Source organism: Lissotriton helveticus, chromosome 7 (genome assembly GCF_964261635.1).
Source record: "Lissotriton helveticus chromosome 7, aLisHel1.1, whole genome shotgun sequence".
Taxonomy (NCBI): Eukaryota; Metazoa; Chordata; class Amphibia; order Caudata; family Salamandridae; genus Lissotriton; species Lissotriton helveticus.
In genome coordinates, this window is record NC_136068.1 from 1,707,797,371 (window position 1) to 1,707,823,374 (window position 26,004).

The following is a 26,004-nucleotide window of genomic DNA, read 5'->3' on the forward strand; positions in this document are numbered from 1 at the left end:
AATTTCAGAAAGGGATCAAAGTTGTAATCCATATACCCAACTCAACTGTGATTTCTTGATCTCCATGCCAGATAATGTTGATATCGACAATGTATCTCAGCCATTTCCAAATCCTCACAGTGAAAGGGTTGTTGGACCAGATGTGGTCATCCTCCCGGTGGCTCATGTATAAACATTCAATACTGGGGGCAAACGTACTGCCCATGGATGTCCCGTGTACTTGCATGTATAGTTGTTCCTCAAACCTGAAGAAGTTCTCCATAAGGGCAATGCGCATCAGATCCATAATGAATGTAATCTGGGCTTCCCAAGGACAATCTTGTCTGTGGAGTATTGTTTCAATGACTCTTAGGCTCTCCTCTTGTGGGATGCTTGTATGCAGTGCTTCAACATCTAGTCAAATCACTGTTTTATTGAGGGGGTCATAGTCCACTTCAGCTAAGATGTTCAGCAAGTGTTTTGTGTCCCTGCCGTATGACCTGGTCTTTGTAACAAGGGGGCAGAGGAACCAATCAGCGTACTTCGAAAGGGGTTCCAGGACAGACCCAAATTCAAAAATTATGGGTCATCCAGGAGGGGGAACCCTTCCCTTATGTATATTAGGAATGGTATAGAACAACGGTATTCCAGGTTCTTCAGTATTGAGGAGATCCCCTTTGTTCTTGGTGATCCAATTTCTGTCCAGTGCTTTTGTGGTAATGGAAGAGATGGTCTTCTATAGTGAAGTGGTGGGATCTCTCTATATTCTTTTGTAATTTCTCTCATCCGAGAGGAGGGACATGCATGCTGCTCTGTATCCATCCATCCCTTGTACTATGATCGCTCCACCTTTATCGGACGGTTTGATGATCAAGTTTTTCTGTGTGGCTAAGTATTCAAGGGCCTCTCTTTCCTTTTTGCTCAGGGTGTTGAAGGAGTTCTGTTTGGGTTCGAGTAATTCAATCTCTTTGGTAACTGCCTCTTCAACAGCCATGACTTCAGGAAGCATCAGGGATGGTGGTGGACAGAATGTTGATTTCTGTCGCAGGGAGGTGTATTTTCCTGTTGTGCTTGTCCCTCAAAAAAGGTTTTTATCCGGATTTTCTGGAAGCATTCACTCAGTTTGCAGCGGGTCTTGAACTTGTCGACATGGGTAGTAGGGACAAATCACAGGCCTTTGTTGAGTACTTCTTCTTATTCCTTGGTAAGTACCACATCCGTGAGGTTCACTACAAGGTCTACCTTGAGCTCATATCAGTCTCCGGGGACCCCCTTTGTATGGTCTACCTTGAGCTTGGATATGCCTGCTGGTCCTTCATCTGACTTCTTGTGTTTATCACTCATGTGTCGCCTTCCCATCGGACTCTTCTGTTGCCACGTCTGCCCAGTCTGCCTCTTCTCCCACCCCTGCCTAAAACATACGGTTGAATCTGGTTAGACTTGAAGTATGGCATTCCAAGGTATTGAGGTGGTGCCTGTGTCCTGGGCCACATGACTGCGAATGGAGTGGCAGTTGGCCTTTGTGTATCCCAGACAGTGAGACAAAAGGGGACTAGATGTTGGCAGGATGGGCCATCTTGCCAGAATGGATGGATGGGTTGGAGCTGCTCCCTGCTCCATTCAAATTTAAATGGGATGCCTCCATAACACACACAAATGGACTTGACACAAGAATGTTATCACCCTAGACTTCTTGGAGCCTTGGCAAGGAAGGGTCGAACTTTCCAGAAACAGATGTGGTGTAACGTAAATGTTTCCCCCACTACAAAAGCTGGCACCAGGTAAAATATTGAACACTCAGACATACTCCTCAGTAAACTCCTGAACCTATGGCACTAGAGCAGGACTGCCTTGTTCCCCAGAGGCCTGTCCTACTGCTTGAGACCTAATTTGCTTTCCAGAGCTCCAGCGGCTTCTTTGCATCTGCCAATACGATCTGCACTGGACCTTCCTGAGCACTGCTGGTCTCCGCTGGAGTGAACCCCTGACCCCCAAGAGGTGCAGCCCCATGGCCTGGACCTCTGACTGGCTGCAGAGAGTACTTCCCTCTTCCTAACTAAAGGTTCCATCAAATCCAGAGCAAAGCAACGCAAATCCCCACTAAACCTTGCTGCACAGCAGCAAGCTTCATTGTAACCAACGCAGAGCATTGCATAGCACCAGGAAGCCTCAACGCACAGCTGCAAACCTCATCGTAACCAAAACAAAGTGATGGGAAGACTGTCAAAGCCACGCCGTGCAGACCTCGCACCAAGGTTACAAGGTACAGTTCCTAGCAGTGAGGTCCTGTGCTCGGCCTGCACTCCATTGCGGGATGGTCTGAACTTGTGTCTTTGTCCCAGTCCAGCGCAACCAGATTTCCTCAGTTGGTACTTTGCACCTTTTGGCGCTATTTTCATCTAACCTTTAAAATTCAACATCTCCAGTTCTACTGATTGGATTGTTGTTGATTTGGTATCATTGTATTAATAAACATTTCCTATATACTTCTAAATTGGTTAGGGACTTTTCTTGTGTTACGATTCTACCAGAGGGTAAAGCACAGGCTTGTGAAAAACATGTAATATTTTACTTGGCATAAGAGACAGCCATTTTGGCTGTGGTGTCCATTTCATTCCCTTCGTAATTTTCCCGTCCTCTGCTGCTCGTCTTTTCACTCTGCTTGTGCTATCTATTTTAGTTGACTTCCTGCCTCCACTTAAAGCATTGGACGTGCTTAGGGTTTTTAGATGCCAGAGCACCTGGTCTCATACGTTAAGTGGCCAACATTTACTGCTGCCATAAGCACGCCTGATCCCCCTCCCACTTTGCTGTCCAAGTGGTTATTCATCTGCCCTTGTTTGCTGAAAACTCTTTCTAAAACATGTTCTCCCTATTTCTGTTCACATGCTTACAGTGCAGAAAACCTGTATAAAAGGCCTGTGTTCTGTGACTTCAGTGTACTACCTCAGGCAGCACTTGAGAGTGCTGTGTGGATGTGGTCCCACTCATGAGTGATTAATAAATGTGTTATTTATTTCCAACTCCAGTGCTGATTTCTATTTAGTTGGTCTTTGAACCCGTGGACAAAAGGGTGACCCTGCCCCAGTGTACCCCTAAAAACAGGTTCATTTCCACAGAATAATTGAGTGAATTTTGTGGTTCACCCTGACAAGGACTGTGGTTGTTGCCTGAGTGGAGCCCTCACCCCCCCTCCCCCCAACCAATACCTAATTTCTTACATTGGGGGACAGTGGTGGAATGCAATACTTTTGTTTTTGCAGTACACTTAGTGATTTAGTGAAGTGGAAATCACCTTTGAATTATTTAAATTCTCCTTGTTTGGCTTATTTTGTTTTTTCCAAAATCACTTCCATTCCACCTGTGAATCTGCCTGGAAGCATGGAGTTTAAACTCAAGAGCCTACAACCTAGAGCTCCAAGAAGCTCAGGGCTTGGGAGTAGATTTGCCAGTTACAACACACAGCACAGGTGCAAGAGGAGGGAGGAAATGGAGAAGAATGATGAGGAAATAGACAGGAAGAACGAAAACCCCCTGATCATGGCCTCAGAGAAGAGAGAAAGCCCACACGAGTGAGGACCCCTGCAAGATTCTGAGCAGGCTGTAGCATCTCTTCCTGCAACATGTCCCCTGAGGAACTGGCTCAGGACCACGATCCACAAGAAGATATCTGGGGGGGTCACTAAAGGGTAGACAGGGTCCCCAACAGAAGAAAGAGGATTGGGTTCACTGACAAACAGTTCTCAGGGAAGTTCAACCCCAAATGGTATGACTGCTACAATTATAGGCACATGAAGGGAAACGCCAAATGCCACAAGAGGGTGCGGCCTCTCCATTGGTGAGCAGACAACTGGGTTGGCTAGTGTAGCGCTTGGGGAGAAGATTGTCCAAGTCAGCTTGGGGTAGTTAAGAGGTTACCCTAGTGTCCCTGGGTGACAAGGAGATGGTGCCCAAAGCCCTCATGCTATTGTGTTTTTATCTACGAGCCTAAATCTATATTCCTATTTTATGCCCTTGTCCGGTTATAATCAATAAAATCCATACAACGGCATAATAATCATATCCATATTCAGTCGTAGCACATGCTGTCACATTGAGCAAGGCAACTTCCCCGGCCCCCTAGAAAGCACAATGAGTTCTCTAAACAAATTCAAACCTCCAGCAACCTGGGAAATCCCCCTTGCTTTGTTTTGATTTCATCCTAGAACTCCTGTAAAGCACTGTAAGAACGGCCAGTTCTTAGTGACATCTTTATTGACGTCTTATGTCCAGCCTTACGTCAAACCTGGCACCTTACAGGTATAAATATACCAACGTTGCCTTAAGCAGACACACGGTGGTGGTATTGGGAGCAGCTATCTACTTGCCCGAGAGCCCAGCTGATGCGAGAGCCCACGGACGCTGCCCCTCCCTTTTGACGCACTGAGAGAGACGCTGTCTTTTCTCCTGCCGAGAAATCCAGCTCCGGTGTTTCCAGATACCTTCGCGGGTTACTGGGATATCGAGTCCTGAGAGAGAGATACAAGACCTCCTGCTTTCTATTATCCAGGTATGGAGCTGACTAAACCCTTAAAGAGAATTCTTGAGTTAGATTCTTGGCAAAAACGAACTTAACTTAAATTGCTAATTACTTACTCCTTCCTACGTATTAGGCTCAGGTCAGGTGCACAGGGGTAGGCATATTTAGAAGCACCAGTTGAGTACGTTAGTCAATGTATATATGTATATATATTTTATCTATTTTAAAGTATCATATGGCTAAGAAACCATATCAATGCTTTTACAGTATTATTTTATAATCCTCCTTTTACTGTACGCACTTTACTTTACTATGAGTATTGCAATCGTGGCAATTCATTTCTCTTGTATGAGGAAGAAGACTTCTCAATAAATTACACCTTTTTACTGAAAACCCCCGTCTTTCTTTTCTCTGCATTCTGGTGAAACTAAGTACGCACATTTGACTGAGTGAAATAGCTGTCTATTGTTTTCACACAACTCTAGAGATACACTCTTATTCTGGGGGAGCAAAGTTGTCATGTTATATGGTTGTCAGAAGCTAATCCCTTCTTGTCTATCCAGGGAGGTTAAACTCCTCCTCGTTTATTCGAGAAAGTTTCTAGTGATCTCTGAGCTAGCTGGCAAAAACTTAAGTCTAATATAGTCAGTAGAGACCTAGTCGACCTCAGTCCTAGGTCTACACTGCTGAATATATTATTCCAATGCGCAGAGCGTATTGGGAATATAGGAACTACACTACAATGCCTATCGTGGCTCTTTACTTTTGATGTAACTGTCTATACATATGATTTTATTCATTCAACCCTATGTATAGCGCTTTGATACCCTTGGGTCATGTGTGCGCTTTATAAAACACTCTAAATAAAAACAAAATACAATTAAAATGCTAATACCTCCAAGTATAGACAGTGGGTCACTATCAATAGGCAGCAGTTGTAGGTTCTGATGGACACAAGAGCCAGTATGACTACTCTCGTGTGTAATCTGGTGCCCTCTGAGCAGGTACTCCGTAATGTGTTCCAAAAGGATGTGGGAGCAGACAACTGTGAGAGTCACTTCCCAGGGGCTCTGGTTCCCTTTGAGTGGGTTGGGATCTCAGGTTCCTTGACGGTAAGCACATGTGAGTACTGCCATGCCCAAAATTCTTGGCAATCCACCTGTCCCGAAAAGTGAGGTAAAAAACCTTGGAGTCTGGATTGACTCCTCTCTCAACTTTGATATCAAAAAGGGGGAAAGGAGGTAGGACAATTTTTAAGGGGGTCCAATGTACTTGTCCTAACAACAATCAACAATAAATGGTGTACAGAGTTCCCCCGGGAGAGCTCAAGAAATATGGCTCAACCTATAATTCTCTCTCGTGATATCTAGACAAGGAGTGAAGAAAGGGTCTCAAGTGTGCAGTGTAGACCCATATTCCAGAATGAAAAGGTACCTCACACAGGCTACCTTTTCATTCTGGAATATGGGTCTACACTGCACACTTGAGACCCTTTCTTCACTCCTTGTCTAGATATCACGAGAGAGAATTATAGGTTGAGCCATATTTCTTGAGCTCTCCCGGGGGAACTCTGTACACCATTTATTGTTGATCCTCTCTCAACTTCACACATCAGACTAAAAAGGTGGCCGCTACGTGCTTTGGGATCCTCCGGAACCTCAAGCCGATCCTAAAGTTCTTTAACCCCCACAGGCGTCAGCTAGTGGTACAGTCTGCCATTCTTTCGCGACTGGACTACGCAAGCTCTCTACTCCTAGGGGTCAATCAGGCAGAGAGAGTAAGGTTGCAACGAGTGCAAAATGCAGCAGCCAGAGCCTTGACAGGCCTCCCCCGTCATCACGCGGTTGCTAGCACTCTGGTCAAACTCCACTGGCTCCTGGTAGAGAAAAGGATTCAATTCAAGACCTTATGCCTTGCATTCAAAATCATGAAAACTGCCTCACCGCCCATGTTATGTCCCCTCCTGACACCATACAAGCCCCGGTGAACTCTTCGTTCGGAAGGCCAGAATCTGGCAAAGGTCCCCGTGTCAAGCTAGCACGGATGGGAGGACGCTCCTTCCGGTATCTTGCAGCAAAGCTCTGGAACGCCCTCCCTCTCCATATTCTTGGACTAAATGACCTTCTGGCATTTAGAAAGGCCATTAAAACCCATCTTTTCTGTTAGACTGCTCTGCTATATGATTACCACTTTTCCATCTGTTGTGGCTGTCTCTACTACCTCTCAGGTAAGGACGCCCCTTTGCTGGGGCAGCCGTGCGCTATAGAAAACCATATAACATAACATAACATAACATGCCTGTGGATTTTCTGCTTAGTATTGACTTAGTTGTATGGAACAAGGGGTTGGGCCCTTACAGACACCTAGAGTAGGCCTCTTTACTGCTAAACCAAATGGAAGCTCTAGCTGCCTAATTTCTGTAGTAACTCAACAAAGAGGACCAACAATTACATTTTTATTAGCCCTTGTGTTTTATTCACATATTCTTCCGGATTCACTTAAAGTTTTTAACACTTTTTAGGTCTCGCGACCTATCGATGCGCGCATGCGCATCGAGCGGAGCGAGAATTCAAGCAGCGAAAACATCATGAAACCACCAGCTTTTTGCTGGCGTTTTCATGGCGTTTTCATGCAGTTCATGTGAACCACGTGTTCAAACATGAACGCGCATCAGCCTCCCTCCATTTGCCGCAGAGCACATCAAAGGGCTTCGCCCAGCGTGCGCTCTGCGGCTTCTCGGCTTCTCCTCCCCTAATTAGTCATTTTTGCCGCTCCCCTGCCCGCCGTGTCGCATTTCTCCTCCCCCCTCCTCTTCTCTGCCTTCTGCCTTCCTTTCCCGGCGCACGCATTTTTTTTTTTACTCCCACCTCCCCTTCTCTGCCTTCTGCCTTCCTTTCCCGGCGCACGCATTTTTTATTTTTTTTTACAAGCCAAGCCGGCGGTAAACTGAGGTTTTTTTTTTGCCGAGTTTTATATAGCGCGAACTAGACCCGAACGGAATCAGGTATCAGAGCGCTTTACATATTTTCCTTCTTTGCTTTCCTTTCTTTAGAGTCCCCTCCTTGCAGCTCTGGAGCAGTTTAGGGTTAAACATCATCCAAGCAAGCAGTGTGACGTAGCATCATGTTCCCTCTTTCCCTCACTCCAATTCCCTAAATTATCCCCCCCCATGCCCTGTCATTCCCTCTTCAATTGTGTTGCAGCGCTTTAAACGTCTTAAACGCAATAAGCACTATACAAGCCAATACATTACATAAAGTGACATCCTCCCCTCGCCACTTCTGTGTACCTTTCCCCTTCAGATGCAGCGCTTTGACTCTATCTGCCTTGGCGGTAAACTGAGGTTTTTTTTTGGCCGAGTTTTATATAGCGCGAACTAGACCCGAACGGAATCAGGTATCAGAGCGCTTTACATATTTTCCTTCTTTGCTTTCCTTTCTTTAGAGTCCCCTCCTTGCAGCTCTGGAGCAGTTTAGGGTTAAACATCATTCAAGCAAGCAGTGTGACGTAGCATCATGTTCCCTCTTTCCCTCACTCCAATTCCCTAAAGTATTCCCCCCCCATGCCCTGTCATTCCCTCTTCAATTGTGTTGCAGCGCTTTAAACGTCTTAAACGCAATAAGCACTATATAAGCCAATACATTACATAAAGTGACATCCTCCCCTCGCCACTTCTGTGTACCTTTTCCCTTCAGATGCAGCGCTTTGACCCTATCTGCATGTGGCATAAGCACTATCTATGCAAACTGCTGACATATTACATCGGGTTTTCCTGTTCCCTCTCTCTAATTCCTTTTCTCCTTCCACTTGTTTCTCCTCACCTTTACTGCTTCCTTAAAGTACTAAGTTGCACTATAAATGTAGGACAACTTTACTGTCGTATAATAAGCAGCCAACGTGACATAACTTCCAGGTTCCTTTCTTCTCTCTCTCCGGCTCCCTCCTGTGTCCACTCCTTCCCTTGCTTGCCCCCGCTCTGCGCATGCGCCAGCTGTTTGCAAGCGTTTATTAACAAAAGGAAAACATAGTCTGGGAATCACAGAGGCGGGTAACAGGGGGTCCTCAAGCATTGGCATTGCCAATAGGTCTCGCTTGTGGGACCTTATAAGTATTTAGTTTTGCAGCACAGTATCCGATTATGCAACAAGGATATTGTGCTGCAAAACTAAATACTTATAAGGTCCCACAAATGCGAAACCTATTGGCAATGCCAATGCTTGTTTAGCATGTCATCCAAGGAACAGTCTTTTTCAATTTTAAATGCATACACAACATTTTTAACCCTGGTCAGAGTATGCATAGTGGTGCTCTGCGTAGTTTCACGGAGTAAAAAAACAAAACTAGTTGAACTACGCGGAGCTCCACTCTGCCCCGGGCCCACGAAAGAGTTTAACATTTTTTTTAAACCACTTACCTTCTGTTCTGCTTGCCCTCCTCCTCGCCGCGGTGTCTCCCGTCTTCTGTCGTCCTCCTCCTCGCATCCCTGTACGTATTACGTCTTGCATGAACTCCTCCAGAACACATACTAACATCATTCCACAAGATGTGTTAAGTAAAATAGATGGTGAAGGGAGGTCCTTGCTCTGGAACAAGGGCACCCCAGAATAGCTCTGAGGACACTGCAACACAACTTATATGAGGAGGAATATCCCTCCAAGATATTGAGGCATACTACTGGGCAGCGCACCTGCTAAACATTTGTAATCAAATTTTCGCCCCCCCAGGACAACTCGATCTTTACTCTTGAAAGAGAGCTGCTACAGGCCCATACGCACCTATTCTCTCTGTTTAGTGGGAATGGGGTGAACCAGCTGCTGCTGGCAGTCTAGGGGGCGCTAGTAGTATGGGGAAAGGCCACTAAGTGTATAGGCTGGACTTGTAAAATTACTAAAGAGACGCCCCTGTAGGGGGGAGGGTAGTTCCATGAACTGGGTAACCTGTGGGTTTTGGGAGTGTGAAACACTATTGCAATCTACAAATTAGGGAACCTACTGAAGAATGGTGACCTTATGTTCTTGTCATTCCTTCAGAGGAAACATGTTATGTTAAAGGATTTATACAGCGCATACTACCCCAGCAACGGGACGCCTCAGGCCTAGTCCTAAAAGAGCACACTGCAAAAAGCAACCTTCAGGATTTTCCTCAAAGACTAGTGGTTCTGAACACCCCTAATGGACAAGGAAGTACTTTCCAAAGGGCTGGGGCCTTAGCGCGTAAAGAATGGCCACTCACTCTGACTCTCTTAACTCATGGAAGGGAAGCTGAATTACGATCAGCTGAATGCAATGCCCAAGAGGGCATGTACGGGGATTCTATACTGCACAGGATGTGAAGCAAGTGGGAAATAAATATCTAACTTGTATTGCGCAAGGTTTTAAAAGGCACGTGCTTCTCAACAGAGAGCCAACGCAGTTTATGAATAAGACCAGAGACAAGACAGCACTTTGGAGGCAAGAACAGTAGCCTGGCCATGGAGATTTGAGCCAGCAGGAGTCTGAAATCACAGCCTTGTTAGTTCCCATGTAGAGAATGTTGCAGTAGTTTAGCCAAGAAAGGAAAGCTGTCTGAATAAATACTTGTCAGGTGGGAGGGTCAAAAAATCAGAGAATGGGTTTAAACCCACTCATAAGCTCAAAGCATGTGCCTACCACTGATTTTGTCTGTGCTTCAAAGGTTAATGCATTGTCCACCAAGACACCCAGGTTTTTGACCACAGACTTAGGAGGAGGAGGAGGACCAATACCAATTGCACTCTACTCAATTCCTGAAATATGCTCAGCTACGACATGCCTGGCAGGCATGACAACCGGTATAGATGGAAACCCCCGAGCATGCCACCCCAACCCCCGGGGGCCGATTGATTGTGGAGGAGCTGTGGAAGGGTGTTATTGCACTCACGTACAGGACACTGAACAATAATATGCCATACACGATGGGTAGGTTACTTAGGAGATGGGAAAAAGATGTGGGAGAGATGAAGAATATTTATGGAGGTGGCATTGATGCACTCCAGAGAAGTGGCGATAAAATCCATACTGTGGCTAATATAGTTGAAGATCCTGCACAGGGTTTATTATGATCAGCAAAAGTTGTTCATGAGGAAGAGGGCATTTTCACAGTCTGTGTGCGATGTAAAAAGGAAAGCAGGACCGTCCTGCACATGATGTGCAGTTGTTCACAAATTGAAACCTACTTGGCCAAGATTTTGAGAGAACTCAGCATGATCCTTGACATCACTGTCCTCCTGGGTATCCTCAACAATGTTGATACCCCACGGGCCAAGCTTATATTCAGTGGCCTGGGTTTGGTGGTGGTCAAGAGGGACATGGCCAGGTGTGGGGGGCACTGGAACCCCCTACTCTACAGGAATGGAGGAAAGGAATGGACAAGTACATAGGCACAGAGAAAGTCATCTATGAAAGCAGAGGTCGTCCCTGTAAATTTCATAAGTGGTAGAGAAGCCGGCTAAATTATTCTGCACTGGGGTGTCGAGGAAGGAGGCTGGACTCCCATCGAGAACGGAAACCACCTACTGCCAAACGCTACAGCAGAGTTGATAAATGTGCTTGAAAATGAACTGTTTACTGATAGGATGCTGCACGCCCTGTACACTATTGTACTGACACTGTGGTTAATTTCCTTTGAGTTTATAAAGAGTTGGGGCATGTTGTGCACCGTTACAAGATATTTCACCCAAAAATAAAAACATATTTTGAAAAAAAAAATGTGGGTAATAGTATTTTAAAAATGAGGCAATAAATCCAGGCCCTTATGCTCTATATTTAATTGGGCAGACAAGTGTACAGGTCTCTAGAAGGCAGTCACCTATCCTGACACACTAATATGTGTTGATGGCAGAAGCAAGTTTAATGCATTAAGCAAACAATAGCAGTGGTGGAGCCTGCCCAATATTCGCATGTTAATGGACGTTTCAAATACTGACTGTTGAACCTGGGCCTTTTTGCAGGGCATCCCTCAGATTTTTGCCTTCTTTTGCTTACCCCGTTTTTGTTGGCTTTAAGACCAGATGTAAAATGCTTGTGATCTCTCTCTAAAACATGTTGGCCTACACTTAATTGGCATATTTAATTTATGTGACAGTCCCTAGAATTTGATACTAAATCTACTTAGGGCCTGTACATGAAATGCTGCTAGTAATTGGTACTACATGTACCAATTAGTAATGCAATGAAATGCTACTAGTGGGCTGCAGCACTCATTGTGCGACCAACTAAAGTATCCTTTTAAAACATGCCTCAGGCATGTGATTCCAGCCTTTTGTTCAGTTTTAAACTACCATTTTAACCTGGCCAAAAAACCTTTTGCCAGGTTTAAACCTCCATTTGTAATACTTAAAAGTCACCCTTTAGTGTAGGCCCTAAAGCCACATAGGACAGGGAACAATGTATTTAAAAAGTACGACATATGTACTTACAGTTTACATGTCCTGGCAGTGAAAAACTCCTAAAATTGCTTTTCACTGTTTTAAAACCCATCTTTCCCCAGCCCCACTGTGAACCTGATACCAAGCCTGCCTTGTTTTTTCTCACCCCAGACAGTTTGGAGCCTTGACGGGGGTAGAAGTTTCCAGGACCAGATGTGGGGGTGAGAGGGAATTCCCCCACACAAAGGCTGGCACCAGGTATAAATATAAGATGTCCAGAGCCACTCTTCAGAACACTCCTGGACCAGTGGAAGTTAGAGAAGATGGACAGCCCTGCTACCAGAGGTCTTCTGTGCTGATTGAAGGACTGCCTTGCGGTCTGAGAAGAAAGATTGGACCTGCTTGGCTTCATCCTAGGATACAGTGAATGACTCCAGGGGCGAGATGGCTGACTCACATGCATAACTAAACTTGAGGGGGCTCCCTGCAAGGTACATGGAGGGGCTCTCAGGGCAGAGTACTGTGCTGTGGGGCCACCTGCTGCTCAGGGCCCCCCCACTGCGGAAGCGGCTAGGGCCTGTGTTACACCACTGGGCTGACTACCTGTGTGAGCTACAGGGACATTTATGAAAAAAGCTTTATAAATTAGCCTTTCTTTGTGTAGGACAGGATAGAGATGTTGCCGAATCTGCCATCACACCAGTAGGAGTGCTAAGTGTGGCTTTGGCCGAGTGCTGCAGTGGTACCTGCTGAACTGTTCATGATTGCCTCAGAAGAGGAAGGCCTCTACCTTTACTGTATTCATGTGAATGCTTTTTAGGTTTGCCACGTTGCTCTATGTCATTTGTTTCTAGTTCCAAGCTCTCATATGATACATAGTGTGTTCTGCAGGTTGTAGTATTGGCTTCAATGGAATAATTTAAAATAACTATCTTGATTGACACTGACAGTGGCATACATCACTAGCAAAGGGTGGTTTATTTGGAGAGGAGAGCGAGCGCAGGGGGTGGGTGTAGAGCAAGCGCATCGGGAGGTGGGGGAATAACGAGTTAATAATAATTTAAGAAACATATCTTCAGCCATTGGCTGCCTCCAGTGTCTCACCGCCCCTCCTCTTCTTCCTAGGTCCCAGCATCCGTTGGGATGAACTCCCAGCCAATCCCTGTGCTGCAGATCAGCACAGCGATTGGTCTGAATGGGCTGAAAGTACACTCTGCTCAGACCAGGGTAACTGTGGGTGTTGTTCCAGCCCGGCTGCTAAAAGCAGCCAAACTGGAAAAACGTAAGTGCGCATGTGTGTTTTGGTCAGCCTGAGACAGCTGGCCAAACACACATGAGCATTTAGGGAGTGCACAAGCACTCCTCATCCATCCACCCATGCCCCGCCCCTACATGCAGAAGCTGGTAATTGAAAAATAAAACGATGCTATAGCAACGTTTTATTTTTCGTTTGCTGGCTCTGTGCCAGGCAGTGGGGCGACATTCCTCCGTTATTGCGGAGGATCCGCCACTGGACATTGAATGTTTGTAGCTACTTCTTTCTTCAGCATCTACTGTTTATCAGATTGTTTTTACATTACTAGACTTATTTAATATTACATTTTAATTTCCAATCTTTTCCATTTCCTATTTTCTATTACATATTTGTTATAGTACATAGTGTTTTCTTTTAATTGCTGTAAATAATATACTTTTTATCTTCTCATGTAGAAATGTGATAACTTACTATTACCTATTTATCACTATGATGTTGAAGAAGATTATTATCATTATTATTATGTTTACTCTTATAATTACTAGAAGAAGGAGTAATAATAATAATAGCAAGAATAATATATATATTCCACAGATGCTGTGATTGTGTAGTTATAAAATCATTATACAAGTTTGCAGACTGGAAAAAAGACTAACACACTTTATAACAATTATTTGTAACAGAACAGCCTGGAATAAAAACTGTTTCCTGATGATGAGCCAGGTGTGGTGTGTGTAGGAGCCTCATATGCCCCTCCCGGAGAGAACTTTGTTCCAATTGTTAGGCAAGGCCTGATTTCCCCCAGGCGATATTAAGATTTCCATATTTGGAGCATGTCATCTTACCTATTACATCCAGTTAATTAAGCAGACTTACGTCACGCTTTTTCAGGAACTTACAGTCTAACTGTTAATGTCCTCTGAAATTAAATTAGAGATCTAACTGAAGGAAGCATGAAACAAAAAGTCTTTGCTGTTAAATAAATTTTTTTAAATTGTAGTGTCAGATCAGAATTGGACAATAGCTGGGCTAGATGCCACAGCAGGCAAAACCAGCAAAAATGAGTTAAATGTGAGCTTCAGGCTCAGAACAGGTGGAACTGCGCCCTCACGGGGAGAGCAGCTCTGTTGTGAAGAGCAGGTATTGCCCCATTAAGTGCGTTTCAAACATCCTGAAAAGTGACCAGAAAGCCCCATTGAAAATATAAGTCCTACAAAAAAGTCTTCATACTTTCCAGATTATGGAGTGATAGGCTTTCAATGAACTACTGCCCTGATAAACCTTGAGCAACTGTGTTCAGAAGTGCTAGTTCTGACTGATTCAAAGAATGACAGTCCTGCTGGGAAGAGGACATTTTGTTCTACTGCCAGTGCTGCAGCCCTTCTAAGACATCGAGAAATACTAGTATTGTAAGGCTTAAGGCAAAGAGCCTTTTTAGGTAGTACCCTGTAAAATGTTGTGATAATACTGCACCATAATGATTTTGAAGCATATGTACGAAGGTTTTAAATAGTGATTTCCAAATTGCTAATTTGACCAAATCTAAGGGGCTTATTTACAAGCTCAGTATGCTGACAGAACATCACTTTTCTTGACATTCCAGCGTTACACAGTTGCAGACCCATATCTAAGAGGCCATGGAAAGCCTCCCTGCATGGGTTTTTGTGGCCTCATAGGTATGGTGTCAGGCAATGCATCACAAGTCGCTGCATTACCTCACACTGCCTGAAGGAGGGATGCCATGGGTATTGCGGTGGGTGCTCCCTCTCAACGCCCATGGTTTTTGACACATTCCCATGTTAATAACTGACCGTAAATCTGAAAATGCGCCAAAACCCTGCGCCTCCCCTGGGGTGACGTAACGGTTGTGTTTGTGAAGGAAGGTGTCCCTTCCTTCACAAAAGCAACCTAATTTCGATGCAGGCACCCTAGCGCCATTGTACAAGGGTGCCTATGTTGCTGCTAGGCAGCCATTTGTTCACCAGTGTATTTAACCACTTGGCTGCTAAGGGGTGTGCATGTAGGTCCATTGACTTTCCATTGAAATCAATGGGCCCTACATGACGAGTTACCCTTGTCATTAGCACTGAAGGGGTTAAAGAGGACAGGAATGTGCCATATCTGATAGATACAGTGCATTCATGACCTTTTCTTTTGATGCAGGGCAGCGCAACAAAGTGATGTGCCGAGCTGCACTGTGTCAAGTTGTTGTAAATGAGGCCCTACATTTGGAAATCGGTATCTTCTCAATGTATTGTAGTGACCCTACCTCAATTTGCAAATAGGCCTCATTTGTATTCAGAATTTAGCTATTTCCTCATACTGATTCGTTAAAGTGGGAATCAGTCTTTAGGAATCACAAATTGCATTGCATTTGGGAGCAGATTGATGACATCACAATGAGGAAGTGCTTGAACACTCTCTATAGTACTCTCAATCAGAAAGGAAGGCAGGCAGTTTGAGGTGAGTATCTTGCTTTCAGATTTGAGGCTTTTGGGTCAACTTTTCAACATCATGTCCCAGAGGAGACCGAAAACGAAACTGGAGGCTGCAAAAGCAAGCTGCAATTCAGTCAAAAAAAGCTGGCGATCCTCACTGAAGAATGATAAGCTTTTTGGGAAAAGCTCATTTCATGTTCCTGCTAGTCAGAAAATTAATTGGATGGTGATCCACAACAACAATAAATGCTGTGGAGGATAATGAAGTGTGACATCAAGGATGAGAAAGCGTATATTCTTTTGTACTTTTGCTTCGAAGTACAAAAGAATGAGTGGAAAACTCCTGATGGAAAATCAACTAGCAAGCTATTTTGAGCCAGAGAGAATAGCTGGGATTTAAGAGATGAATACCTCTACCCCACCCACTAAATCCAAAACTAACGTGAAATTGCAAAATTATTTATTTTAAGGTGTGTTAGTAGTCGAAATACTTTTAAGTCAGTAGCATCTGATAACAAAAATCCTGATCCATGCATATTATAAATTTTTTAAATATGAAGGTATGCAGTTCCTAACAAGGGATAAAGCGTTCGAAAGAACCTGAGGGGTCATATCGGGGAATCTGATTCCTGATGAGCAAGAGCCCTCACACACCCAAGTAGGTGTCATGCTACAACATCAAGCAGCTCCTCGTTGGGGCTCTTTGCTGGAGTTCTTTTATTTTTGACGATGTGTAGAGTGAGTTGCAGTGTTGAGTGTGAGAAGGTATGTTAGATTTGTGTAATGTGAGATTAGAATTAATTAAGGGTTACCCAAAATACACTATAATATGTAGGTTTCCTTGTTATTGCTGAAAGCAATGAATGGGTAGAAATTGATACAATGGTCCACACTAGCTTTATACGTGAAAGTTAAAAGAAGGTTATTATTATTATTATTATTATTATGCGTTCTTATATAGCGCTCGATTACCCATAGGCATCTCGGCGCTTGCCTTGGGAACCCGTCCTGGCTTTTTTCCCTGTGAGATACCCGTACTGGGCATCCCCAAGGTGAAAGCCAGGCATCCCGCCGCGGGGGGGGCGTAGTGGAGATTAAGCAAGCTAATGCCCAGAGCTGCAGAGTGTGAACCCGTGATTCGAGTAGGCACCGAAACGAGAATTATCGAGTCCGTGGATATTTGGGCTCAAGACCCTGCCGCGTTGGAAATTGAACCCTGGTCCCGGGTCTGACCTCTGCTTCAGGTTCTGCCTCCTCTAACCAGTGAGCCACACTTCTTCACTTGATATGTTTCTTGACTATTTAATGTCAAACTGATCACTGCAGTAAATCACGACCAAGGTTCTAATCTACTCAAGGTTGGGTTGGTAGAGGGTGCAAAATTTTAAACCATTCCCAACAGCAATCACAAGTGTATGTAGTATACCTTCAGGGTACATACCGACCTGAAAAGCGAAAGTAAACAGTAGATCAACACTTTAACATTCAAAAGCATGCTGTGTAACTGGAATGGTGCATGCCGAGGTAATCTCCACCCTGTTAGTGCAGGTATGAGCTGACCACACAATGAATTTTTTTTAAAATTTTTTTTTATTGAGAGTTCAAATATAACAATACAAAATAGAAAACGGGATACAATTGAAGTCCAATTAATACAGTTCGAGAAAGAGAGTACTAAAAACATTCATGCAAATTGTCATTTTAACATTTGAATTGTAAAGTGCAGGGTTATGTATGAGCAAACAATTAATCGGCTGCCATTGATATTCAAAAAAGAAAAAAAAAATGTTGTTAGAATAAAAACAGTACGTAACATTTAAATACAATAAGCGTCTTCTCCGTTAATATTCCATAGCTGAGTTATAAAGTGCAGCATGCAGAGTCAAGGCGATCGTAATAATCTAATAGATGTTGTCGCAAAAGTATAAATCTGGTTAAGTAATAGCAGGACAAATTTAATGGTCAAACACACTCCAATATTTATCATATTTTTTGTGAGCTCCTGATCTGAGAGCATATTTTCTTTCCCTGCCGTGGATTTGGAGTAGTTTTGTCTTCCATGCATGGAAGGATGGAACAAGATCTGTTTTCCAGGACTGTAATATGAGGGATTTAGCTATTAAAGAAGCTATAAAAAGGGATCATCATGTTGGGTGTGAATAGGAGAACAACCTAGGAGGTGAATTAGGTCTTCAAATACAATATTAGTTTTGAGAACAATTGAAAGATATTTTTCTATTTCCTTCCATAAAACCTGGATTTTTTAACACTCCCAGACAATATGTCTCCAGGTGCCTTTTTCATCACATCGGAAGCATTTATCGTCTACATGGGGGAAGATATTATGCAAAAAGGACGGGGTTCTATATATTAACCATTTATTGTAAAATTGCATCCGTATGAAATTAGCTCCTCGAAAGATGGTTTTATTGAATTTATTTATTTTATCCCATATCTGTTGATTAATTGTAATATCTTCCCTCTTTTTCCATCTTTCAGTAATCTTGCAGTAGAGGTCCTGGTCCTTACTTTCTTTTAATATTTTAATCCAGATACTCATTTTCTTTTGTATTTTATTATTAAGGATAGTAGAAATATTTTCTTTATTGAATACATTTCCTATATTGAGTTCTCTGAGTTTTGGATTTATCCTAATAAAGGACCAGTTCAGTGTTAAATGCGAGTGGATTTCCACCTATTTCCCAGCAGGAAGTCTTCAATTTTCTCAAAACCATTCTCCTTCCACAGAGTTACTATATTTTTGTCCAAACAGCCAGCATCTCCCAAGCTAAAATCTATTAAATTCGTCTTGTTACTTAAAATGGGTAAGTCATAAAATTTAAAAAACTGAGTTTTCACCTTGAAAATCCACTCGAGGGATTTATATCGTACTTTTTTTGGATCTTTCGTGATTCTAACCGGATCATGGATTTTCAATTCCAACAACATACTTTTAATAAAAAAATTATCTATCTCATGAGAATCTAAGGAAAAAAACCTGTGGCTATAATGTGCAAAAGACGCAAAATAATATTCTTTGATATTTGGGAGGGAAAGCCCTCCTTGTGTAGATGATAAATATAAAGTGCTCAGTGCTAGTCTGGGAGATTTTTTTGCCCATAAGAAAGAGGAGATCAAAGCTTCTATTTTTTTAAAGTAAGAGGCCTGGATTACGCAGGGAATTGCGCTAAAAAGGAAATTGAACAGGGGTAACACCGACATTCGAATTAGCGATGCCCGCCCTATTAGAGAAAGGGGTAGTAAATCCCAATGATCTAAAAGTGAGCCCACCTTTTTTAATAGAGGTAAAAAATTAAGTGAAAAGAGATCGTCTGGGCTATCCGATATAAATATTCCAAGATATCGCTTTGGATCCATGTTGTATATCCGCCTGAATTCTGGAGCTAAAGTGTCTATAGTGCAGTTAAGTAGGATAATTTCCGTTTTGTTTACATTAATTTTATAACCCCCTAGCTTTTGAAAGTCGGAGAAGATTTTTAAAATCTTCAGTTGACTTGAGGGTTTAGAGTCTATGAAAAGGGCAATATCATCCGCATATATTTATTTTTATTTTTGATATTTATAAAGCGCAGCATATACCCTAGGGCGTCTTGGCGCTGAGAAACCAGTTACTTGTGGTAAAAGACGAGGAGTTGGAGAGGTCATTGATCGAACAGCCAAGTTTTTAAGAGCTTACGGAAGTGAAGGAGGGAGGGGCTCTGCCTGATGTTTAGGGGTAGAGTATTCCAGAGCTTTGGGGCTGCCACCAGGAAGCGTCGATCACCCCAGGATACTGTCTTTGTGCGGGGAATAAACAGTTGGCCGAGTGTGGCTGAACGTAAAATTCTGCTAGGTTTGTACGGTTGCAGCTGCTCTTTCAAAAAGTGAGGTCCTTGATTATTGAGCGCTTTGAACACGATACAGAGGGACTTGAAATGGATTCTGTTTCGAACGGTGAGCCAGTGGTAATCCTTTATGCTTCCTGATATTGATTCATATTTTGTTTTTCCTGACAGCAGACGTGCTGCTGCATTCTGGATAGTTTGCAGTTTGGATATGACTCTAGATTGAGCGTTGAGAAAGAGGCTGTTGCAATAATCCAGAGCAGAAAATACTAGGGAGGTGACCAGAGTTTTGATGCCAGAGTCCGGGAGAAAAGGTCGAATTTTCCTGATCATCTTTAGTTTTAGATGTGCTGTGGAAACTGTTTTATTGGCGTTATCCATGAAGTGTAAACCTTCATCGAAAATGATACCGAGGTTCCTAACTTTGGCAGTTGGGATGGGAGGGGTACCGAAGGCATCTGGCCACCAACTTGATGGCCAGGCTGGGAGAAGAGGTCCAAATATGACCACCTCAGTTTTATCTGAGTTTAATTTGAGGCAGTTGGTGGCCATCCATTCTCCAATGTCGATAAGTCCCTTCTTAAATTTTTCAGACACTTGATCTCCATCACCTTTGATTGCCAGTACCAACTGGGTATCATCGGCGTAGGAGGTTAGGCTCATCCCGTGTGCTTTGATGGTTTTAGCAAGGTCCGACACATAAATGTTAAAAAGTGTCGGACTAAGGGATGAGCCTTGAGGAACTCCGCAGGGAGATGAAAGTTGTGCTGATTGATATGGGCCTAAAATGACGGCCTGCGTTCTTTTGGCTAAGAAGGAGGCAATTAGATTTTTGGCGGAGTGGCAGATTCCGAATCTCTTGACACGATCAACCAAAACCGTGTGGTCGACCGTGTCGAAAGCCGCCGATAAATCCAGCAGTACCAGGATAGCTGTTCCCCCCTGATCCCGGATTACCCTGATATCATCGGCGGCCTTGATCAAGGCTGTCTCTGTCCCATGGTATTTCCGGAATCCAAATTGCGTGTCATCCAAGAGATGGTGTTTCTCAATAAATTCAGAAATCTGAATGTTCATGGCGTTTTCAATCACCTTAGCCATGAACGGGAGACTCGCAATGGGCCTGTAATTTTTTAGCTCATTTTTATCGAGGGAAGGTTTTTTTAACAAGGGTTTTAATAGGGTGTTTTTTAAGGGGTCTGGATAAATGCCTGCAAGTAGGGTGGAATTACATACTTGGGTAAGTAGTGGGATGATAGAGTCCATTACCGGCAGAAGCACTGAGAGTGGACAGGGGTCCAGGGCCGATCCTGATTTAATGGTGGACACTATGATTTTGATTTGGTCCATTGTAACTGGTTGAAAGCTGGGGAACGTGTTGACTGGAGATAGAATCCGGGAATTGACTGTCCTGGGGAGTGAGTTTGCCGAGAATGCCTGATAGATTTCGTCAACTTTGGTGAAGAAAAAAGAGGCTAGGGAGTCACATAAAGATTGTGACGGGGGGGGAGTTAGATCCGGGGAATTGCCTGACAATGATTTTGTAATTTGGTACAGTCGTCTACTGGAGTTTTTGGATTTTTGAATTTGGTCAGTGTAGTAGTCTTTTTTTGCCTTTGTAATCATGGCTTTATAGAGTGCCAGAGATTCCTTATAGATTGCTTTACTAGCTGTATCGTAGGTTTTCCTCCATTGTCTCTCCTTATTCCGGTTCATTTGCTTTTGTGCCCTTAGTTCTTCGTTATACCAAGGGGCAGTGGATTTAGATCTGTTTTTAGATAATTCTTTAGTCGGGGCTGATTGGTTCGTGGCCGAACCCAGCCAGGAGTGAAATTGAAGTAGTGCTGAATTGGGGTCGGCAGATAGTATTGGGCAAGTTTGATCCAGTTTTAACCTTAGAACATCCAGATTGATGTTTTTCCAATCTTTAAAAGGTTTATGATGAATGGGAATGGGTTTGTTACCGCAGGGAGTTTTAATAGTGATAGTGGCAAAAATGGCATGATGGTCAGTCCATGACATGGGTAATATGTTGGTTATTTGTAGGCCTTCTAAATTGGAAAATATGGGATCCAAAATGTGACCGGCTAGGTGAGTGGGGGAAGTGACCCGTTGTTTTAACCCTAGTTTTATGTTTGTCATTCCTAATATTGGGGCAGTGTCAGCTTTGATATTCCTGATGGCGATCGCTAGAGGTTCAATAAATAATGCAAATAAAATTGGCGACAAGGGGCATCCTTGTCGTGTGCCTCTAGTAACCTCACAGGACCCCATATTAGTATTATTGACGATAATTTGTGCCCTAGAATTCATATACAATTGTCGTAAAAGAGAAATAAAACCATTCGGGAAATTAAAACTACGTAAAATTGCAAACAGGCAATCCCAAGACACTAGATCGAAGGCTTTCTCCGCATCTAAAAACCAAATTTGAGCCTTCACCTTATTAGTTTTAAAATAATCTAGTGCCTCCAGTAAAAATGTAGTGTTAGAATGGAGATGCCTGCCTGCAATAAAACCACACTGATCATGGGCTATCAGAGATCCTACTATTTTATTTAATCGATTTGCTAAAAGTTTTGTGAAAATTTTGCCATCTGTGTTCAGAAGACTAATCGGTCTGTATGAATTTATATTTTCCTTGTCCTTTCCTTTTTTTAAAATACTGACCACCACCGCTGTATGAAAGGAGTCCGGTGGGGGATCTCCTTGAAGTAAGTTAATAATTAATTTCAAAAGTTCCTTACGTAGTGTTCCCCCAAATTTCTTAAAAAATTCAATGGGAAGGCCATCCTCACCGTTGGCCTTGCCATTGGGGAAGGACTCTATCACTTCCTCTAATTCTAATAGTGTAAAATCCTGTGTAAGGTAGTTCTTACCCTCAGCATCTAATTTAGGAATTTCAAGTGGCTGTAGAAATTCCGTGATAGAGTCAGGTGTAGCCCTCTCAGTCGCACGATATATCCCCTCATAGTGTTTTAAAAACAACTCACCGATGGAAGTGGTGGTCTTAACTTGTATTTTAGTGATGGGATCTATTAGCTGATCTATTCTATTACGCACCTGCTTTTCTTTAGATTGCCAGGCCAGCAGCTTTCCTGTATACTCACTCTCCTCATAAATCTTTTGTGCTTGTGAATTACTATTTATCTCACCTAAATCATAATAAAAATCCTTCATCCTACACTTTGCCTCTTGAAGGTTGTGTCGAGAGATCATAGATCTGACCCTATAGTGCTCTTGGGTTGCCTGTGAAAGTTCAGTTTGGAGTTTGGTTTTCTCCTCCCTTCTTGCCTTAAGCTTGGGAATTTCTTTAGATGTAATTACTCCCCGTAAAGTGGCTTTAAATGCATCCCAGATTATATTTAATGGTGCTGTACCTTTATTCTGCATGAAAAATTGCTCTATCTTTTCATTAATATCCGTGCACCATTGTTGGTCAAGAAGGTTAAGTTTGTTAAAAAACCATCTACGTGTAGGTCTTGCTTCATAATTCCCCATATTGACCTCCATGCAAAGAGCTGCGTGGTCTGAAAAAGCGTTGGGTAGATAGGCGTAGTTATATAATTCTAGGTCATGGGATGATAAAAAAAAATCTAGCCTTGACGCAGAATTATATTTTGCTGAGTGGCATGTATACTCGCGCTTGGTAGGATTTAAATTACGCCAATGGTCAGTAACGTCTAGCTCAATTTTACAACTTTGGACGGCTAAGGCAGCTTGGGGTTTATTCTGTCGGCGGTCTTTCTTGGAAGAATCCAATCGGGGGTTTTGTAAAAGATTAAAATCACCTCCCCAAATTATTGGCCCAGAAAGACCGGTTAATGCCTGCTTGACCTGTAGAATAGATTGAGGGTCGTCCAAGATTGGTGCATAGATTGTGGCAAGGACAACGTTAACATTGTTTAATTTACAGTGTGCAACTGCCCATCTACCTCTAGGGTCTGTGCACGTTCCTTCAAGATTAAAACCTACATGTCTCCCTATTAATATGGAAACTCCTCTCTGGGCCATCCCAGCTGGAGCAGATATGTTATAGCCCGCCCAGCTTTTGAAGAGTTTAGCTGACTCTGCCTGATCTTTGTGATGGGTTTCTTGGAGATAGATGACGTCTGGTACAAGGTTTTTCAACCAGCACTCAATAGCGTTCCTTTTACCAATGTTATTCAGGCCATTAACATTTAAAGAAATACATTTCACCATGTTATTTGATGTTCAAGATATTGGAGGTAACCCTCATCTAGTATACTAGTGTGCAAATGGGCAAATGTACAAATGTGCAGAGAGCAGCAGCAGCATATATAACTAATAAATAATATGTATATGTATAACAGTAAAGAGCAATACATGTACAATATACATTTCAATGTGCAAATGTGCAAGTAAGCAGCAAGGGTGTAAGGTGGTGTTATTTGAGGAAACATACCATTCATTATGCAAGACGAGAAGAAAAACAACACATTGTAAAATCTTATATCATATAAAAATAGAGCGCATAAATATATAATATCAGATAAAAATAGGTTACCGTTGTCTGTGCAAATATGCAGATAAGCAGCAAGATAGTACGAATAGCAGCACGGGCTTGAAAGTTTTAAACCCCCCTAGTGCAAAATAAGCAAATATGCTTATAGGGTTTTGTCATCTTAACATGATCCATATAACAAAAGTGACGAGTGCGAGATATTAATTGTGCAAGATGAGAATAAAGGAAAGTGAAAAAGAAAAAAAAAAAAAAGAAGAAGAATATCTTTGCTCAAACCGTAATCATTAAAGTGTAAAAACACATATTGCCTTTGAACTCTCTTTTTTCCCCCCTTGCTACACCCCCCTTCACCCCTCAACCCTCCCCCCTTGAGAGGACGGAGACCCCAGTGACCCACTTCCGTCCTTCTCAGTTGTGTCTTCTTTTTGGATGCCATCTCATTGCATCCTTGTGTGCTTCCTGTTTCCAACAAGTGTCCGCCCTAAGGTAATAATAACTTCAGCAAGATTCAGCAGCTTAATTTAATTACTCCCCGAGGCCGTCAAGAAGTGTCTGGGCTTCGTGTAGGGCCGAGAATATAAATTTTTTTCCTTTAGCCAAGACTTTGAGTTTTGATTGCTGCACTATAATGGCTTGGGCTCCCTTGCTCTTAAAGGAGTCGATGAGCTTCACAAAGTCCCTGCGTCTGTGAGCAGATGCTGCCGACATATCACCAAAAATGCGAAAATTATTCACCCCTTCCACATTAAAAGTTCTTTTAGAAAATGCAGTACTTAGAATTTTTTCTTTTACCCTAAAGTCTGAAAAATTAAGCAGTATTGTACGGGGGTATTTCAGATTATTAAGTTTATGTGCAGGGACTCTGTGCGCCCTTGTGATAGTCAGGTCACCTTGCAGCTCCGGGATGGCTTTTTTTAACAAAGAATCAGTCCACCTGACTACATCCTTATCTTCAAGACCCTCTGGTATGCCTACAAGTTGTAGATTAGATCTCCTGTTATAGTTCTCAAGGTCCTGGAGCTTTTCTTCTAAGTGGGATTTCTCTCTATTAGCCTCCACAAGATTTTTCTGAATTGTAGTTAAAGAGTCCTCTAGAGAAGATATCCGGACTTCGGCTTCAGAGACCCTCAAAGGGATGTTGCCAAGGCACTCCTCCATCTTCGTAAGCCTGCTGTGTAAGAGTGAAATTTCCTGAGCCTGAGAGGATTTAAAGTCTCTTAGTTCCTGGAGGATAGTAACTAGGATATCTTCCATCGTGTTTGCTTTTATAGAACTCGGAAGAGCAGGCAAGCCGTCATCATGGGAGACCGGGGAGGCTTCTAGGCTTGGGGCTTGACTTGGAACTATCATGGTTTGCTTGCTGCTTGAGCCTGAGCTTGGGCTTGGGCTTATATCCAATGGCAGCAGAGGATGGAGGGGAAGGGAAGTGTTGGAAGAGATCGCAGTTGGAACTGTTGATGTGGATAATGCAACATCTTCTAGACTTGTCGGTATCTTCTGCTTTGTGGGGCTGCTTACTTGACCTCCAGTATTGGAGACGTCATTCTCTAAAGTAGCAATTGTACTCCCCTGCTTTAACCCCCGTGTGTAGGAGTACTTGAAGACTGTCCCTGCTGAAGAAGGGGTTTTGAAAAGAGAGGGTATTGTTTTGGGGTAGAGCACACAATGAATTTTAACAAGAAGGAAAAGTAAAGTGACCACATACACAAGAGCCTGTGACACACTACAAACAAAAGCCCCAATGAGCAGTTCAGGAGAAATGACGAAGGCAAATGCCTATGTATCAATTATAGAGGCTTATCATAAGTGGGGAAACACTATACCCCAGCTATGAATGGCAGAGAAATAAAAGCTTTATGGTGTCAGACCACCTCAAGAGACGAAATCATGAGTCTTTACTCGGAACCGAGTTAGTAAGTTAGGATGTCATATGAAAGCTGGTACATGGAGGACAATACATACAGTTAGTCAGGAGCACAATTTGCAAACTCCCTATCTGCATCTCTACCACCATGGAGGTAACTAGTGTGCAAAGCGGGTAGTGTTTATGAAGCAAACCCCGTGTCTCACAAAGGAAGCAGGTGTGGTCGAGTGAAGG